Source organism: Tribolium madens, unplaced genomic scaffold (genome assembly GCF_015345945.1).
Source record: "Tribolium madens isolate multiple individuals breed KSU strain unplaced genomic scaffold, Tmad_KSU_1.1 Scaffold_97;HRSCAF=244;Tcas5.2_LG3a, whole genome shotgun sequence".
In the NCBI taxonomy this organism is placed as follows: domain Eukaryota; kingdom Metazoa; phylum Arthropoda; class Insecta; order Coleoptera; family Tenebrionidae; genus Tribolium; species Tribolium madens.
Window position 1 is genome coordinate 3,673,565 of NW_025401069.1, and position 20,953 is coordinate 3,694,517.

Genomic DNA, 20,953 nt, shown 5'->3' on the forward strand with positions numbered 1-20,953 from the left:
CAAGATGTTAAATAGCAGTTTTGTATACCGACGATGCTACTGAATAAGGATTGAGTTTAGATAAACATTTCTGGTAGGAATATCCGAAATGAGACAGTTTTCGGTAAATAAGAGGTAGGAATACTTGTGTTTTATTACGACATCTACCACCTATGATACAGTATATTTACTTGGAGCAGTATTCACATTGCGGCCTTTATTCGCTCTCCCACTGTTTTCCAATTTGGAAATAGGTACATTTGCTTGCTTAGGAGTGAAGTTGAGTTCATGCGACACTATAATTCTGAACGATGAAATAGAGGAAATGTGATTTAACTAAGTTTGTTTCATTGCCAGCGGACAGAAAATGTGTATAGTTTTGGTAATAACACGTTAAAAGTGTGGTGAAACAAAAAAAAAACATTAAAACAGGAGCAATTTGTATAGCTTTTATTAAAAAACATTTTTGTGAATTATTTATGCGCATTATCACATTATATTATTCCTATAATCTTTCCTTTACTGTTTTGAAATTAAATACAACTATTTTATATTCAAACAGAAATATAGATCTATATTAATTTGCAATCTTTATTAATCTTTATTAATCTTTATTAATTTTCAAAACATTTAAAAATACACTTAAGTTTTTGCCTACTGGCAATTCTTAACTTTGCCGAAGAAATAAAAACGCTTTTAAATTATTGCCATTCTATTTTTTTAGTCAAAAACAACCTACTATTTTGATATTTATAAAGGTTACGTAATTTATGTAATTAATGTGATCTTTGTTGTAAAATTCTTCAGTAGGTAAATAACGTTGTTATCAATAATCATAAGTTTGTTCATGTTTAATGCAGAATAAAACGTAAAACTGAGTCATAAATTTGAATTTTGACTAAACTCATTATTGTGATTTATATTAACCGGTATCAAAATGAATCGTACAGAGTGTGTTTGATCGAGATTAACTTTTAATTAGAATGTTCAGTGTATCGAAAATATGTCAACTCTCTTGGTCGGCCGAAATAAATATCCAGTTTGATGTCGGGGACGACATTTTAAAAAATGTTTCATAACTGATGGTTGTATTTTGAGTAAATGGTTGTATTTTGAGTAAATGGTTGTATTTTGAGTAAATGGTTGTATTTTGATTATGGTCTGTGAAAGTTGACCATAACTAGTATTAAAAAGTTATACGAGAGAAACATCTGCGTTCAATAAAATGATAGCAGATTTCAAGATTTCTCCAGGTAGTTGTCAGAAATGATGATTGATTGCGCATCCATGCGGATTGAGAATAAAAAGGGATTTAGTGAAAAGCTGTTTTTAGAAGCAAATTCGTGTCTGCAATTACAAGCAAACAAACTTTTATACAAGTCTAAATTAAATTACGGAAATTCAGAAAATGTGATTGGCTCAAAAATGTGATGAGAAAATTAATACCGAATTAACAATATGCATCAATTGTCGACTAATTTTTATTTAATTGTATCAAGTTAAAATTGGTGTTGCTAAAATCTGTTAACACCGGTATTTAATAGCAAACAATTTGCATAAACCACAAAAAAGTGATAAAAATTCATTTCTATTTGAGCTTTTACTGACACATGAATATTTATAACTTATGAATCATCATTTTGTTGTTTATGACGATATATCAATAAATATGTAAATATTATGTTTTATCATAGGTTTCTGTTTAAAAATATAGTCTAAATCTTTTCTTTCTTTTAAGCTTATTTTACGTTGTATGGTAATAATAACTTTAATTAACAATAATTTAGATGTATAAATTAAACATTTTGATGTTTTCTTCAACAGAAATTGTAATAAAAATAGGATCTTTTACTTTTATTAGGTATTACATATTTTAAATAACACGTTGAGCTTTGTCCTATTTTTCCCCTTACTCCGATGACCCTGCCATATAAATATTCTCCAAAGTGAAGTTTTACGTACTCTCTAAGGAGCAACAATTTTTTAACAGTTTTCAACCAGATCCCGAAGGAACAGCAATAGGGAATTGTCGACCAATTTCTACAATTTAAAAAATACTAGTGTAATATAGCAACATTTCTTACTTATATACATATTTAGTGCATCACATTTTTATACTTTATTGTTAATTAACACCTAGTAATTTTTTTTGTGACGTGAACAGTAGTTTCTTTAGAAAATCGACCCTGCAATTCTAGCCTCGTTGTGTTCTGCGTGTTAATTTGAACCAATGCTTTCTTGCTTGATGATACAACGTAGCTCGCAAGATTAAACTGATTGGTGACGATTAAATCAATTACAAAATAAAGCTCATCGAACAAGAAAAGTGTCATTTGAGATATTTGAAAATTTAGTGAAGCTTCACTTTACTTTGCGTGGGATAAAATCATGCAAAGGGTTTGCGTTCAACTAAAGTAAAGGTTTGCCAGGTCAAGGATGAGTTTAATTGATTAATTACACTCTGATATTAGTGGTATTGAATAGGTATTTTTTCTTAAAGTACACTAATAAATAGTCGAATTAAATCGCTCTATGTTATAAATAAAAAACAATTTAAAATAACAAATTGAAATAAGCTTGAATACTGGTAAGAAACTGCAGATGTTTCTGCGTCATATTTCTTTCGAACTCCCTGTCCAGTATGAATATTCAACAGAAGAATAACTTTTAACGAAGGTAGTGATTTTCTTTTCTTCTTTGATTTGTTCAGGTCTTCCTATTTTCACGGTGCGATCTTAATTTAAAATTCAAGATACTTACAGTTCGATACTCAGCAAACCACCGTGACTAAACACTTGGGATAATTTATGATAGAGGTGTTAGAAGTTTATGTAATACTCTGTGAAAACCACCCAAGTTGGAATAAATTAAATACCATATTAAAACATAATCATTTCTTCACTTTGTAATTTTTTAATACTAAATTGCTTTTTGTTCAGAAGTTGGATGTGCAGGAAATAGGTTCACTACCTGCTTAATTGTTTTTTATCATGTACAGTAAGTGAACTACTACATTTTCTGTTCTGTGTGCCATTTGGCAATTTAGCTTCATTCAAACCATTAAAATTTAAACAAGTACATTAAGGAACAATGCGAAAATGTGGTTAACGATAACAATCAGTAATTATTAGCCTTTTCATCGACCTATTAATTGAGGGGTTGGTGTGAATATAAAAATCCTTGAGCCGCAGTGGACTGACTGTTGTAAGTATGCTATAAGTATATCTTCACGCTAGTTACGAATTTTAAAGATACGGCTTATGTGGCGTTTACACAATTACTGAACAATAAACGTAAAAAGGATCTCTTTTTGAATTTTCGCTTTATATGCTTTTTTCCTGATTTTAATTCGGAAGTTATTCTCCCGACGTTGATATTTCTAGATATTTAAGTTCTAAAAAAACTTTTAAAGGTAGAGAGAATAAATTTAAAAAGTGTAAACCACATGCTTTTGTAATTAGACATGACATGATGATGACTTTATTTCATGAGTTATGGTTCTTGCGTACAGGATGTATGTTGTAAATGTTAAGCCGTCAGTGCTTTTTATTACTCTCGTGTATGTTTGAAGAAACTCCGTAATGATTATTATTATTATTTTAAGATTTATGTTAGACAGGTATCCATATCGTACATGATGGGGAATAATATCGTAAAGCAGTGAACGTTGATGAAGCTAATGTTGTAGTACCAGTAGGTACTACTGCCTACTGCGAGTATAATTATCTTACAAGTTACTACATCATCCGAATCGATTTAGCATTTAAAAAAACGTTTTCTTCAAATTTTACTATTTCACTTTTGTGCAGATTGTTTTCAACCAAAAGTCAGTTAACAACAGTGAAGTTTTTAAAATGAAAAAAAAAGCATGAAGTAGCAATTAGTAAAGTGAGCTTAAGTATTATCTTAATATGAAGTCATCTTCTATCGAGTATAGTGAGTGGTAGGTGGAAATAGTCAATTCATAATGATAAAATTTTAACCATTTGGCGACAAAGTTTATCGTCTTTGCAAATAAAGCTAATTAGGTGTTATCAGTTATGTCACCCATTGATGGAATATTATTCCATTATTAATTTTACTTATAACGGTTTTAATTATGTTTGCATGGTTCTTTTGGTTGACATTAAACAAATAGAATTTTCCATGCGTGGGATCGTGTCATGTTAGAATACTACGGCAGGTGATAAATGGAGATAACGCCCCGGAGCATCAACATGACACAAAAAAGGATTTTATGCGAGATACTTTGGTTACGACTTGAGAAAACCCCCATATCGTCTTTTTGCGCAAATATTTGTTGACATAACAAGACATTTTCTTTCGTTGAGGTTGAACGTAATTCCACTATACAATATAAAGATTCCCAATGTACATTTATCATAGTTAATAACTATATCTCAAATAAAACTAATCGATTTGCCTGTAGCTGAAATTATTTAGTGAAATATTATTCGAAATTTCAACTTTGAAAATGCTGAAATTCCTTTTTAAAAGGAATGTCCAGTATTCAGATAATTAAAATTTGAAGAATTTCGTTTCACAAAATACATACTATAAAATGGGGTTAAATTTAGATCTTGAAAATATAAATAGATAAACAAATTTTAAACATTTTAAACAAGGATGTATCTCTCATTTTTTTTTAATGAAAACGTGCGCTAATAAAGTATTATTTTTTTAACAGCAAAAAACTGAAACAGACTTTGGTATAGGTAGGTTATTTTAAAACACTGGAAATAACTTTTTGGTATATGGTTGGCCGATGATTTTTAAATTTTGTATAGGGGCCTAAATGCTGATTCTATACAACGTTCCTTTATAACTTTTTGTCGTATTCGCCACGTAAAAGGCATTTTACTCTATAGAAAAATAGTTTTGTCGAAAAGCAGGGCTGAACTCCAAAAAATGACAATTTAAATGAAACATTTTTTATCTTTTACAAGAGTCATTTCACCTATCTGGGGACACCTGTATATTGTTATGCAAACCACAGGAAACATAACAAAATCTTGTTATAAACTGTTCAAGCGAATCTTGACACACCGGTATAATTAAAAATTTTTAAATAATAATTTCAAAAAGTCAAAATATCAAATACATTGACGATAATTAGTTTTCAATTTTATTTTAATTGCATCTTTAACATAATACCATTTTTTATAAATTCTCCGATTTTCTAGGTAAAATCTAATTCAGTGATTCCAAAAAGTATTAATATTGGTACATAGGTATATACAGAAAACCAGTTGCATAATTTATTTTTTTTTATAAAATCGATCACTTCGTAAAGACTCTATTTTCTTCGTTTCTTTAGTAAGACAATAAATATCGAGGAATGTCAATCGAGCAGTTTATCCTCTTGTAAAAGCGCTGCTTAAATAAGCGAGTCTTCTTGAAATTGTTATACGTGAGGTGGAAAGACAATTTAATGGGAACATGTCAATGTCGGCGTTTCAGCTAATGAGTGTTTTCAGGAAACATTTACATCGCAGGCGCCAAAGTTACTAACTTGCATTGCCTGAAAAATTTGCGTACTTTATGATTTGAATTTGAATGTTTTTTTTTGTATGCTCTCACATTACATCGTCATAGCAATAACATCAAATGATCATATGTAGAATCATTTATTTCTATTTACTTTTACGATCGCTAATCATCGTTGCAAATTTTTTCAGGAAAAAATTTAGTTATAAGTACAATTTTGGCCAGAATGAAATACACAAAACCAACAATAAATTAATGTTATTTTTTTTTGTTTTATTACATAAAACATTTAATTTTTTAATTTTTAATTGTTAAAAATGTTAGAATGTGGGTGAATGGTCCTTTAGCGCTAAAACACGTACATACATTTTGGAAGTAGAAATTAAATGAGAAAATGCGTGAAAACCCGCAGTTACTTAATCCGTTTTAAATTAGAAAATTTCGTTGGTTATCTTCAGAGGACACTGTATATATTAAATGATGCAAAGTAAGTGTTGGGTGTCTGTTAAAATGTAAGTTATCACGTTGAGTAAATAAATGCGAGCTTAGTTCGCTTTCCCTGAAGGTTTCTCGTATCGTATCTGTCATCTTCAGACCGAGTGTGTCTTGAATGATTAAGATAATGGATTAAGACATTATAATCCATTTCTCGCACGGTGATAAACTATATCACTCAAATCTGGAGCCGCTTTCTGGAACCTGAATAAATAATAATATTCCCTGGATTCTGTATAATTAGGAGATTCTCTGACGGCATAGTGCAGTACACAACCCAATAATTAAACACGCATTTTGAGTTCGCTAAGGAAGATATTATAATAATATTGATGAATTTAGATATTCATACGTTTTGGAATGCGGGTAACTTGTAACATATTAAATATGCTCTAACCCTTTCTAGATGTGTAGAACACATATTGCAAACAATAACGATTCTTATCGGTTAAGTGCTGAGAGGGTTAAAGCTTCTGAATACGAAAATGAATGTCAAACTAGAATGCTTACCGGCAGGATTATGACGAGAACACGACTCAGTTTCTAAGACAGTAGAGTCAGCAGTCAATTAGTTAATGGTCTGGTAAATTGCTGCTATTGTCATCATGTTCTCGCCGACTGCTGCATTAAAGAACTTCATACATGCAAAAAACCGACCAAAATATTTCAATTTAACTACTCGTACCTTTCCAACTAAAAGCTTTAATAAATTATTCTAATAGTGCAACTAGTCAAGATTCAAAGGTCACCGCGAAAAACTCTCTAACCGTGAATTAAAAAAGATTTTCGAATGCTTGAAATCGTGACAAAATTACGTTTAGTAACGGTATCATCTCATTCGTACTCCAAACTGAACATGAAATCTTCCCCCAGAGGGTAGTTAATACGATCCCACAATATTACATCAATATCTCTCGAAATAAACAAATAGCTGCAATAATGAGTCCGTAATTTTCGTGTTTGGTAGAAAGTGCAAATGTGGTCGTCGATAATTTAATGGTAGTCGAATAGCAGTATCCGAGTTCATTAATCGATGCAACCACAGCAGTGGGCACGTGTGCCATCTTCGACCTTTAGCCCCACCTCGTTATTACAAGCGCTTTTGTCTTAGCTAATTGGCATTTAAATGAAACTTAATGCTACTGAAAATTGGAATCGTGATGCTACAAATTGCAATGATATTCAATTTATAAATAAAAAAACTATTTCTGCAAACGGAAAATAACAGTTTTGGAATGCGTTCCTAGTTATAAGTAACGAGACTAATTGGGTTCCTAGATTAATTTAAAAGCGACCTTTCATCGTGCTTTTTTCAGAATGTGCGTGTTCGTTAATGCCTTAAATGGGCCGTATAATGAACAAAAATATTTTATTAATAATCTTATCGTCAATTATTTATTAGATTAATGTTGTTTATTTATTATTCAAGTTTTATTTATATAATATGTAATATGTAGGTGAGTGCTTGTATACCTACATTTAGAAAATTATAAAATGGGCAAATTAATGTAATTTACATAAAGAACTCTCATTTACAACAGTCGGTAATTAAAATGAAGAGTAGTGGCTGAAAATAATAATTAATTACCTAAAAAAAGAGTTTTCTTCTTTTTTTCTATGGTAGTTACAATTACCGAAGTTTAATATAAAAATAACAGTTAGGAGTAAGTTTTCTTCTCATCTTACCTGTACAAATTGTAATTAAATAAGTGAGTATAGTGATTTGTAATTGTTGTTTTTAGATTAAAGTTTTTAGAGTTTTACTATTACAAATAAAGTATTTAGGTATGTAGAGTTTACACACATAGGTAGGTATTCAATATAGGATCTAGGTTTCTAGTAGCAACAATTTAAAGTTTGAGAAAAATATTTTATACTTATCTAATTGTATACGTGTATTGAAAATTGCCAGAAAAGATTTTTATCAAATGCAATATGCAATAATGAAAGGAAAAAAGATTAAAAACACATTATTTATTTTATAAAAGAACTATTTTACTACAGAAAACTACAACAAAATGTTCGCTCTGACAACTCTTTAAGCTCTATAAAAAATTACACACATTATCAAATATCAATCACATAAATTATCATTTTGTATTTTTATTTTTTAAATCCTCGTCACTTGTAGAGTACAGCTAAAATATTTACTTCTAGAACAGAGCGAGAAGTCCTTCAGAATATCTCTGTGTATAGAGACTTCACTAACCACTTAACATAAAACAAAAATTTTTATATTTTCATAGAAACGAATGAATAACACTGCAACAGAAGTTACAGAAAATGATCTTTAGGTTAAAATGACTGGTTCAGAAGTAAAAAGCCATTTTAGGGTGTATAAGAATCTTTTTAGTTTTTGCTGCTGATTTATAAAGTGTCTATTTTTGTAGCTTATAGATCAAGAATTTTAAAAAAATGCTCTTGTTTTGGTGTTTTTAACCGATTTAGTACTTGTATGTAGTAACCATTTCATTTCTAATCACTTCCCTTGTGGTTATTCCATTAGCAAGAGCCCTCTCGAGGGTTGCATTACATGTCATGCTCTGTGATCTTGTGAATTCCGTTGTGTAAGGATGTAAGCTATACAAGTGCCTAATTATCTACTTTACATACTCATAAATATTATTCTTTACTTATAATCTCCTCGAACTTTGTCACTCTATACAAGGTTTGGAATAATAAACTCTTAACTTAAACTAATGTGCAGTTGACCTGGTATAAGTTGACGAAGCCCGGCGCATGTCGAGGGAGTAACTAGGCAAACCTCCGAAGTACGTTTGAGAAAAACAGTGGCGTAGCCTTAAACACATTTTTGTTTTAAACAAATTTTAAATTTTTATTTTGAAAAAGTATTTACAGAGTATTCTTAATTACAATCAAATTTTAATTTGCGAGTAATTTGATGTTTGAAAAAGTAATTGACAACTTAATTCAAATTTGTTATTCCTGAATTACATTTTATTTTGTCTTTTCTAAATCCATTATTGACAAATTAAAATTTTATTGCTACCTTTAAACAAAAGTGAATGTTTAGGTAAAAGTTTATGTTTGACTCGCATATCAGGCGAATCGAAAGGTTGTTTAATCGTACGAGTGTAAAGGGCGCAAAAAATGATGAACGTGGAATTGTATTTGAATTATTTTGTGACGTTGTGAATGGCGGGATTACGCAGTCCAAGACGCAGTCCAAGACCTTTTACAACAAAACTGTTACAAAATGAGTTTTTGTAGATTTTGCCGTTTTTTGATAAAATTAATAAATGAATCAGTCTTAGTCTTGCTCGAGTATGAGTTAATTGAATTGTAATAATTGTTCGAATAAATTACTGGTATCTTATCTTACATGAAATTTTTCTCTGGAACGCGAGTTCTGAAACATCCAGTATTTTTGACAAAAATTAATTTTTAGTTGGCATGCAAACTGTTGTGACAAAAGTCTTAGATAGTTTAATAATTATCATAAAGGATTCCATTCGAAAAGTCCAAAATAATAAAATTTATTTATTTCCTCGTTTTGTTTCTGCTGTGAATGTGGGTAACGTCTATTATGAGACAAGGGAACGCCATAAAGTTTGCAGTTACTGTAGGATATAACATTTTGTTTTATTTTACTCAGATAATTTATAACTTTCGCGCTTAGAATGACAATATGGGCATACAAGGAGAATGCTTGTGAATTATTAGGCACTTATGAACGTTTCACGTTCTTGTCTTTTAAAATGTTTAGTAAATATTAGTTTTTCGTATTTACACATTAAGTCAAACACAAATGGAAAATTTTAATTTACAGAAGTAATTAACTTGGATTTCTTTAAGTTGGTGCAGATTTTACAATTGTAGCAAAGTTCCTTCCTAAAATAGATGTGATTTTTGAAAATTTTTAGTTAATTTGTGCAATTATTCATAATTATGTTCAAAAATTTGATGATTTGTCAATAAACAAATTGTATTCATAGATCAGTGCCGTTATTTACTGCAAACACAAGTTTCTATTTTGTAGCTGCTTTACTTCAGATAGCTTGACATCACAGAGTTGAATTCTTGACTCCCAACGGTCTCAAGCTAGTGAAAGCCGCACATGCAGCCATTTAAAGTTTAAATCATTTTACACTTAACTTTTCTCGCAAAATAAGCTTCGCTCAACCACTAATTTATTATTGATTTATTTTTTATTTTATGAACAGTTTTTTTTTTAATTTATTGCTCTACTTACGTAATTACTATTACCATAGTTGATTTTATTTGTGGGATGAATTAGTTGCAAAATTAATAACACAAGTACAACCCTCAGAAGGAAGAGAATTAGTAAAGCTCCTAATTTAACACATTTGGCGAAAAGACACTTTCGGGGCTTGGTAAAGCGGCTATATTTCAACAGGGGGATAGATACCTAGCAGCGTACTTTTAAAGGTTGCCTTTTGCATATGTTAGAGGAAGACAGAAATCTGTAAGTCTGTAAATTATTTGAAAAGCTACGTCAGCTTCATAAGACTGTATAATCAAGTAAAGTCCTGAATGTAGTTACTAAACCGCGTTTCCTTTTCCTATGTGCTGCCTGCTAGAACGGTGCTTCGTAATTTCGCCAAGGAATTGTCCTCTAACAATGCACCAGTGATTTTGAGAAATTGTCGACACAACAACGCATTCAATTACTTTCCTGCAGCACCTTTTTTACCTCACTATAAAGATCATGATGTATATTTGACATAGCTAACGGAGAAATATCTGTTATATATTTCTTTCTAAGATAATGATGTTTGTTTCGTTATTTCGTTTATTCATTGTTTTTTAGTTGATGGGTAATAACTTACTAATCATAAATTTTTGTTTATACACAAATGTGAGGATACTGAAATTAACTAAGTGAACGAATTTATGAGATACTGATGAGATGAACAATTAATTTACCTCCTAGAGAATTTAGTTGTAGCTTTTAGGAGTATACTCGAAATTTGAACTGTTGCTCACGTTTCAGGTTTGCTCGCCGCATAGAAAATACTCGTATATATAATTTAATTCCGAGTAAAATTGAATGAGAGGTATAAAAATAGTTTTGTAATATGGTAATTTTATTCATCGTTAGTTGGTGGAATAACAACAAGTTCACGTAGGATGCAGGGGCTTGAATGTGTGAATTTTAGTGGTATATGTGTGTGAAATAAGCACATATCGTGAGCACCATCAGACGACATGCTTGTCTGCATGTACGTGTCCTGCATTGCAGGAATCCCGCTATTATTATCGCATTGACGCCTTCCTGATGATATTCAAATATCCTAATTATCCTTTCTCCGTAGAGGCTTGAAAAACTCGAACTAAGGAAAATGATCCCGTTGGAATCCTTTTTGACTAATTAATCAGAGCCAATAGAACGTGCTGCTGCAAGACATGTGATGGGAATATAATGCCGTCTGCATACTGCGAGAAAAAGCTGCAGTAGTTTTAGATAAAATAAAATTACTCTAGGCAAACATTCGCATCAGATATAGATATTATGTAGCGTGCATCTGAAGAGAAAATCGAAGGTGAGGGCGGCCGGGGGTTGTATCTTGTATTTCACGGATGAAAGAACAAAAATTTCATATCATGTTGATTTTGTGACCGACAGCACAGCTTTGTCTTGCGGCTTCAAGCTAAACTAACCCTAGTGCTGGAGGAATTTAAGGAATTTAATACGAATTTAATAGCATGCTAATTTATTTAGCCCTCTTCCACGGCATTTGTTGGCGTCCTTCATCCACCTATAGGACTAGGACGTTGCCGAAATGCGGGGATTTACTTTAAGGCTGTTTCTTTTCTAAAACGGTACTTTTAAATGGCTAAAGACATAAAAACGGAAACGTTATGTTTTATGGATTGAAAACATGTTAACCACTGTCTTGAATTTTCTTATAAACCGCCTACAGAACGACAAAATATATTTGACAAACAATTACTCTTTCATAGCTATTTATTTGGAAAATAAATCTCATAGCTCAGTAGCACCTTTAGGAAGCCTTATTAATTTTTTATTGCCTGTTGTATATGAGATACAACGATAACCAATCTTTATAAAAAGTCAAGGAAGCAATAAATTTAATTTATAACACACATATGCAAATCTGTCTGGTATCCAATTTACTGTATTCTGGTTTAGTGAACAAAAATTCGGAAACATTAACTGCGAGGAACGCTAACAATCAATAAGATAGCCATAACGATAGTTAGTTGATTAACCTTCAGATCAGTAATCAATTAAAATTTGGGCAGATTTGCGATTCTTGAAGTAACTGTCAGCACTTTCCATCAATTTTGTCGAGTCAGTGTTCATTGTTGAATCTAGGATTCCTTCAGATATTCAAAAAATCGTCGGCATGTTGACGTCTTCATAACAAACAGTCCATTGAAAGATTAAAATTACCCATGACGGATTTGCTCTTCCATTAATTTATCGTCGTTTACGTGCATTTTGTGAGATTTGGGGAATTAGAATCCAGACGTTTGGTTTTCAAGATGCAGCACTATTGTTAGTTTCCTGTGTTAGCACCCTTCCAATTTGACCTTTATCATTCGATTCACGACTTGATTCGACCTAAATAAGAAGTTTAAAAACTCAGAGTATCTGTCATCGAGCTCCGAAATATAAAGCAGCCGCTGCTAATGGCAGCTTTCAATGTAATATCTGATGATTAATAATCATGAAATCAATTATTGAGTCTTCTACTCAAACTAAATTACCCCACAGTTCGTTCTAAGAGTGATGAACATTAATGTCGTAGGATATTTTCAAGTCGTACATTTTCTGCAAACGCATCATAAAGCTCATAATTAAAATCGTTTCAGTAAAAGTTAATGGTTCTACATTAATTTAACGGAAATTGGTCAACAGGATGCCTCATAATAACACCCTTTTTACTGCTTTCAAGCGAAGAAATTTGCCTTGGATGATGCTGATCACTTTAATCAAACAAATAAAATCGTAATATATTAATCAGCTGTTACGACCGAAGCAAAGAAGCCTAATTTATTAATCACAGTGACGTGTTTGTAATTAATAAAATAAGTAGCTAATAAAACTAGTAGCTACTGTATACATCTAAATTACTTGTGTCATCGAGGTATACAAAATGCATTTGATATTACATATTCGTAAACAGAAGAAAAATGGGTATTATCTGCAGGCAATACCATGTTATATGCAAATTCAGGATAATGAAAAATATTTTACAATTGAATAATGACAGATATTTTAATTGCTAATTATAAATTAGTACTTCGCTTGCTAGAGATTTTTGCATAATATGCTCGTATATTTAACCCATTTATAAAAACTTGAAAAATACTTAATACCTACCTTAGTGAAGTGGCTACTCGTGTATATAGGCCAGAAGCTACCGATTAAGATAATTTTACAAAGCGTAGGTTAAAATAGTGGGGGCAAACATTTTAAAAATTTCTATTTTGCAAATAGAAAACTTTACGTGGATATACACACTTAAGTCAGCGTTTTGCGTTAAAAACTGGTGGCTAAATGATCACTTTTAGTTGTCCTTGTGTGAAAATGATTGTTTTGAATTGACAATTAGAAAAAGGCGTATATAACTTCCTTTCTGCATATTGCAACTTGCTTTATGTTCAAACAGGTATTTACAAATAATAATAGTTATTTTCGATACAAGTGCGCTGTCAAATTATTTTACAAGTCTGAGACCAAATTTTGCGGCACGAAGCGAAGCTGATATTTATAGTTAAATACCTACCACTTTTCACATTATGTATCTAAAGGAACGATCATGAAAACAATTTTTTTCACTACTACCTCTAAAAGATACCAAATTATTTAGTTTGTCCAGAGGTTGTGACTACTACTACTACACTCATAGTAGTCATTAATCATACCTTGTGATATAATATACTATTTTTATGCAAAAACAACGTTGGAAAACATTCTAAATTAAATTCTTCAATTTAATGAATTTGAAAGAGTAGCCAAACATGAATGACACGACCATGGTTAAAATTAAATATAATAAATTTTTGTTTTGTTGTTTTATTAGAGGAAAAACTGCGTATTGTTTTTGTGAACAAAGCTTACTTTATTTTTGTATTTCACTGAACAAAGTATAATTTTATTATTACAAATTTATTTTGTTTTACCCTTTAGCAGCATATCAATTAGTCTACCACGATAACAATTAATGCCTTTCATTGGATAAAATATTTTTCAGCATTTTTTTATTAATTGACAAATTCACTAAATTATAAAAAGATTTAAAACATTTTAGTTTACGAAGCATACATAACAATAAAGTATATATTTTATTTATTTGTTGTTTTGACAAGAACATTAACAAAATGTAAATACTTATGAAATGTGAAAAAATAGTTTACCGAATTTCATTAGAAATGGCGTTTTACTAAACTCGTATTGTTTTTAAGTTACTACCTTGATTACGCTTGATTATACTTACACGAACTGTACTTGTTTAGTCAAACTTGTCTTTTTACATTATTTTGTAAAACCAAATATCAATTATTATTTAGGTCTGTTTTTATTTAATTTTTCATTTTAGTAGTAATTATGTTCATATATATCTACATGATTTAGTCTGTATTTTAGACATTTTTGGAGATTTAAGTAGGAATATTCATCATTAATTAAAAACTGCAACTCGCGCGAAACTTCGGAAGTTTCTGTTTATTATTCTAATCATAATAAATCTCCATAATAAAAAGTATTTACATATTTACAACACTCGTGATAGCTGTCAGAGAGTATACATTTCTCCCTCTGAAAATTAATGAATCGTGGTATTGTGCTTGAGAAATTTTAAATCAAAATCTTCCGCCGCTTAATAATTATGCTTGGAAGAAAAAAGTAAAAATACTGCTTACACGCGAATGAAGCTGGAGCGAAACAGGAGTAGTATTTCCACTGCGTCTGATCTGCACTGATGTTGTTATAATCTCATTCGAGTTTAGTGTTGATTGCTAGCTTGGTCAGTTTTTTTGCAAAGTTGAACGTATAAACTGCGAAGTTTTTTATTTTGGGCAGCAAATGCAGTCTCTTGTAAATGTCTATCTAGTAGTCGCTGAAAGTTTTAGAAGGTTTAATTGCGTTTCTAAATAAAAAAAAAATTACATTTACAATAAAACATACGCGTTTTGTCCTATTTTGTTTTTTTGTTCAAATCTGTTTTATTTAATGCAAGAAACGTTAGTCAAGCTTTTTACACAAACATATTCTTATGTGAAATAGACAAACTTTGAAACAAATTTCATTGAACACAATGAAAATTCTGTATGATGCGTAGGTATGTACTACTTACTAACAACTTTGTCTTCCATGTTATAATGTGTAGGTAGGTATGTAGAATAAATGCGTCAGTTGTCGTTCAGCTAAATTTTAATTTTCGTTTTTAATTTACCAAAAATTGGTTTTACTTCGAATCAAATTGTTGTTTGTATTTACGAGTACAATAGTCATACAGTTTATAGAATGAAATCTGCACCATTATTTCACTTAGGGGTCGACTATTGAAAGTGGCAAATTTCTGCTAATTCATTGCCAATTAATTTATTTACTTTTCAATAATAAGTTTAAGGAAAATTTCAAAAATAGTTTTTTTACAATTATGATTTTTTAAGAAATGTACACTTTAAGGTTTTACTAAACAGAATATCTAATTACACTTTGTGCACCGCGAATTTACAATAGATAATTTTTTACTTGAAGTAATAATGAGGCGATCGATACCTGCTACTTTTAAAGATGCTGAAAAGAAAAAAAAGTATAATTGTGTTGTATTAACTTAGACATCTATAAATAGGAGACGGTTGTATTAAGCAGAAAGCGTCTTAATAATTCATCATGCATGGTCTTATCTTCGATTACCAAGCATTGCTTTTTGCGTTATTATAATAATGAAGCATAAACAACCGTAAAGAACCGGTGGAAAGGGTTATACCTTCTACATTAATGATGTTGTTGTGTGTGTTTTCAGGTAATTGAATGAATTGCAGTTAATCATTAAAACAGGTATAACACAATGTACTTAATTTTGATCAACGACTTCACACCTTATATCCACTAACTGAATTGAAGTAACTTCTTTCAGCAGAAGTCCAATAAATATCTGCACTAGACGTTCACCTAAGGTTTTTCGTACAAAATTGTTTACTCAAACGGACCATTTCTTATTCTCGGTTTTGTTTATTTTGAATCTTGTACCTACAAGATTTGTCGGTCTGCTCTTTAAATCGATGGCAAAATTTTTAACATTGGTGGTAAGTTTAATAGAGACAGTTTAAAATATGGAAATATATCTAATAAATAAAAGTGAATTTATTAGTTTGCGTGCAATTTTAGAAATACATTTTCAGAGAACCTCGTGTGCGCAATCAATTTAAATAATAGAAACAGCATTTCGCTGGTGTTTTCTTCCATTGGCATAAATAAGATATATCCTCGGATATGTCTAATCGAATTTTCTGAGAATAATGAGTTGAAATGCGAATATGTGTATAAAAATTCGGCGAAAATATTTGTCTTCTTCGAAACGTTATCGTTCATTGATCTGGACGTGATAGGTTGTGATTTGCATTTAATTTCGTCGATGGCTTTTTTGTCTTTCGATCTGATCTCTAACCGAATCTGTAGACGATTGGAGATATCGCTAAATTTATATTTATAGCATAAACACCCTGTGCTTAGTGTATATATACAAGAAAAACTATAGAATAAGGATTATAAATTTCTTTCTTTCAGTCCTCTCTGTGCTTTATGCAGTATCATCAAAGGAATCGCGCGAACTGAGCCGGCGTCAAAATGATCTATTTATTTTAAGTGATATTTCGTGACAAAAGGCTTTTTATGTGTTTGTCGCAGTGCACTAGAAGAATATGCCATAAGAGATGATAAAATGCAGAAAGAGAAAGCGCGACGCCGTTGCGTGGTTCTGTATCGTAAAGGGTTTGCATGTTGTGCTTTGTGTATCTTATTAAAACCACTTTGACACTTTAATAACAGTTATTTTGTAAGTTGTAGCCATCGTGTTATGGAAGGACACGGTTAAGGGTTTAAACTTAAAAGTTGTTATCGAACGTGTTTAATTCAGTTTTATTCGGCCAAGATTTATTGTATTTACTTAGCTACAAGAGAATGAAAAAAATTAAACGTTTTTTAAAAAAGTGGCTGAATTCCGTGCTAATAATTCTTCATTTACTGGAGTTGAAACCACAAAAAGGTGGTGTTTAAAGAATATAAAATTTAATAGGGCCTTACTAGGGTCATAACCGTATTTTGCATATATTCCTTGTTAAGTGAAAATATCACGCAAGTATTTAAGAATCGAGGCTTATTATACGTCATGACGGCGAAAACCACTCGGAGTACCTTTATTTTACCGCTCAATAAAAAAATTATAATTATGAAGCACTTTTTGGACTAACTGTTTTGAAGAAACAAAAATTTTTGCCATAATTTCGTTTCATTAAAGTAAAAATGGAAGTGAAATCTTAGAGGGTAACTAGTGAAACACAGGCGTCAAAGTTGCTTTTATGGAAATTAAATTGGAAAATACAGATAATCATGAAGTTGTTATAATGTAAAAATCTTATATTTTCGCGAACATTTTAAAATTGTAGGTTGATGTTGAAACTAAAAAGAACTTCAACACGCTGGGAGAAACTAATTTCAAAATATAAAGTTGAAATGAATTTCCCACAGGTGGAGTGCAGTTATTGGTGACAAATGTAATTTATAAGTATTGCAACGAAAAATTTCTTGATTTATTTTCAATCGACAAAGCGATATAGGAAATGAGTTTTTCAAACACGTGTTTAACGTCTTTGTCGAGAGCCGGAAATTGAGTTTATTGTGTGTACCTGAGATTTGAAAGTAACTTTCCCAAAATTAATTTCAAACTAAAACGATTGTGTTGAAACGAAAATGTTACCCACTGAGATCGTTTCCAAATTTGTTGTTTTTGATGAGCAATAATTAATTGCACATTTATGTCAAGCAATAAATTCGACTAATTATTTTAGAAACGCTAACAGTTTTAAACAGCATACTTTTTTTAAATTTGTCATAATTATAAATAAGAATATGTGATGCTTCATAGTCTATTGAAAAAACAACAAAATTGTTGTAAGCTCGGTTAATGGAAATACATATTACAAAGTTTTCTAGACCAATTTTCGCCATGTTAGATAACAATGCACGTGGAATTTGTTGGAATTTGGAATAAGGCAAACTGCCCTCGTCTTACATTATGACGGAGTTGAAGACATGGCTAATGTTCCACCTATGAAAATATCGATTTGTTTCAGACTGCAATAAATCATCTTGATCAAAAACGTCAAGAGAAATGTGCAGGTCGTTCGGCTTTTATTTAGAGAAACAAACTTGTTCGGAGCCGTTCATCGGTAGAAATCCGAAGAAGAATACGTATTTTTTGTAGCAGAAAATAGGAGTACAAGAAAGCACTTTCAAGATTAAAATATTTTAAAGACATCTCCCACAAATGAAGCAGTACATTTTATCGAGGTGAAAAATGAAAGCATCGTAACAAGAACAAATTTCTTATCAACAAGAGACTTGATTTTAATCAGGGAATATGACAGAAGTTTTTCCGGAAACCTGCCGGTGAAATTGAGTGAGAAATTGCCGTTTACAAAACAACTTTTTCATTGTTTTTATTTTTCGTCGCGATGCGTAAATAAACACATCATTCATATCAGAAAAAATGAAGGTAGCTTCAGAACGAGCGAATTCTGCATGAGGGAACAATGCTCGAACATTATGAAAGAAAAACAACGTTTACGTCGACTTGTTGAAGAGTTGTAAAAAACTGTGAGTCTAGTGAGACTGCATTCCCATGTAGCAGGTGTGATCAAAGCGGTAGTTGAAAAACAAGCGACGGTGTGTGGGGCCATGGCTTGCTTGACGGTCAGATTTAGTAGCCACAAGCTACTACGATCTGGCCTTTCTTCCCAACGATTCACTTATCTGACCAAACAGTAAATTATGAGTAGTGTATGGGAACTGTAGTGCTTATTGCTAAACGAAATAATATTATGTTGTGTCAGATATATTGTATACTTTCTGATTTTTGGTTGAGATTACAGATCCCCTATTTACAAGAAATACTTGTCTTAAATTGCAGTTCTCATAATCCAATTTGCCTTAAAAAGCAGAAATCTAGTTAATGACAAATTATTATGAACTTTTTTTCCATCATGCTTAAGAATGTCGTCCTTATGAGGAGATTCTCTTATAAATACGGAGTAGCACAAAAAAAGAAAATGCCATACTTTATACAGTATAGAACCGTTAAATAACGGTTGATTAAATAATCAAAATAGGTTTTTACAAATGTTAATAACGTGAACATTTTGTTGTTTGCCTGACATTTTTATTAAAACTGTTAAAATATATAAATTTTTAGCAATAAAGTATTCTTTTGAAGCTCTTAAAGGAACTTCAAGGGCTATAAGTATTTAGGTATGACTCTAATGTCAAACTCACTGTCTGGCATAGATAAATCTATATGATTACGTATAAAGACTGCAGATCAATATTGAATTAAAATGTGTTTGGTGTTGTACTGATTGCGGTGGATACCCTTACGACATATACCGTAATATACGTAATGATGGGCCGTCTATTGGTTGAGGCATTTGACTTGTCAACTAATTTCACTGTTAACTGCTTCTGGTCATGGACTTTAATAGTTTTAATTATTGCTTTATGGAAAAACTTTCTGTTCTAAAACAACAACAAAATAAACGTCACATAATATTTTCGAATTATTGTTTAAATTGCTATTTGTTTTAAATATATGACAATATACATATTACATACATCATACATTGGAATCATCAAACTTCATCGAATCATATTTTTACGTTCTAAACACTTTGGTAATAGTTTTTATCCGTGAATGAAAGTGTTGGATCTGTTCTTTTCTAATTCTTCTTCTACATAACAGTTCGTCTCTGTAACTTTTTACATAGTATATGTATGTACAAGATGTTCCGTTTTTATTGTTACAAATTTAAACAGGTGATAGAATATTCAATTTTAAAACATGTGTCGAGAAATCTATGTAATGGAGCCAGACCCCTTAAAAGAGGTGCGTTTTTTAATGGTTTTTTTTCAGTATTTTAGAATAGATAAAATTACAAAATTTGGTAGACCTCTGATAACCTTTGTACACCTACACAAATTTAAAGATTCAATGACGAAATATTTAATCAGGGGTGTTATAAACTTAAGGGGTGAAGGGAGGGTAAAAAGAGATTCATTTTTATGCTGTTTATGGTTTGTAATTTTAATTGACAAAATTAATCTTTGAATTTGTTTAGGTGTCTAAAGATTATCAGCTGTACCAAATATTGTAATTTTATCTAAAATGGTTTCTTAAATATTGGAAAAAAACCCGTACATTATTGCACTGCACATTTCTTCAAATTTTGCTTAGTTCGGCGAAGCTTTAGGGTCTGGAACAAATAATAAGTCGCTGATGTACTGATTACTCAAAACTCGTTTATTATAAAAAATAATGTGACTATACATGTACAAATTCGACTTAAAACTAAAACAGTAAAGATAAAACGTTGATGATTTTAATAATAAATTGCTGATTTCGCGGAGGTGCAATAAACAATAAAAATAATTACTCACGTGTATGGCAAAAAAACGGCAGAAACTTTTGATCATGTAGAAGTTTTCAAAAAAAAATTTATTATGAATTATGATAAACGACTGAAAACCTACAAACTTCGCTTTTTGGACTGTTTTTGTCAGTTTTTATGTAGCGACCTCAAATTAAAAATAACGTTTATTTTATTAAAAAAAAGAAATTTTTTGGACAGGAATAAAAGAAGTTTTCGAATTTTAAAACCAGTCTTTTTACAGATGGGATTTTTAGTGATAGGAACTTACTTAATTTGTAACATGTGCAAATAAATCAAGCACAAAAAAACAAGTAAAACAATTTAAAATTTT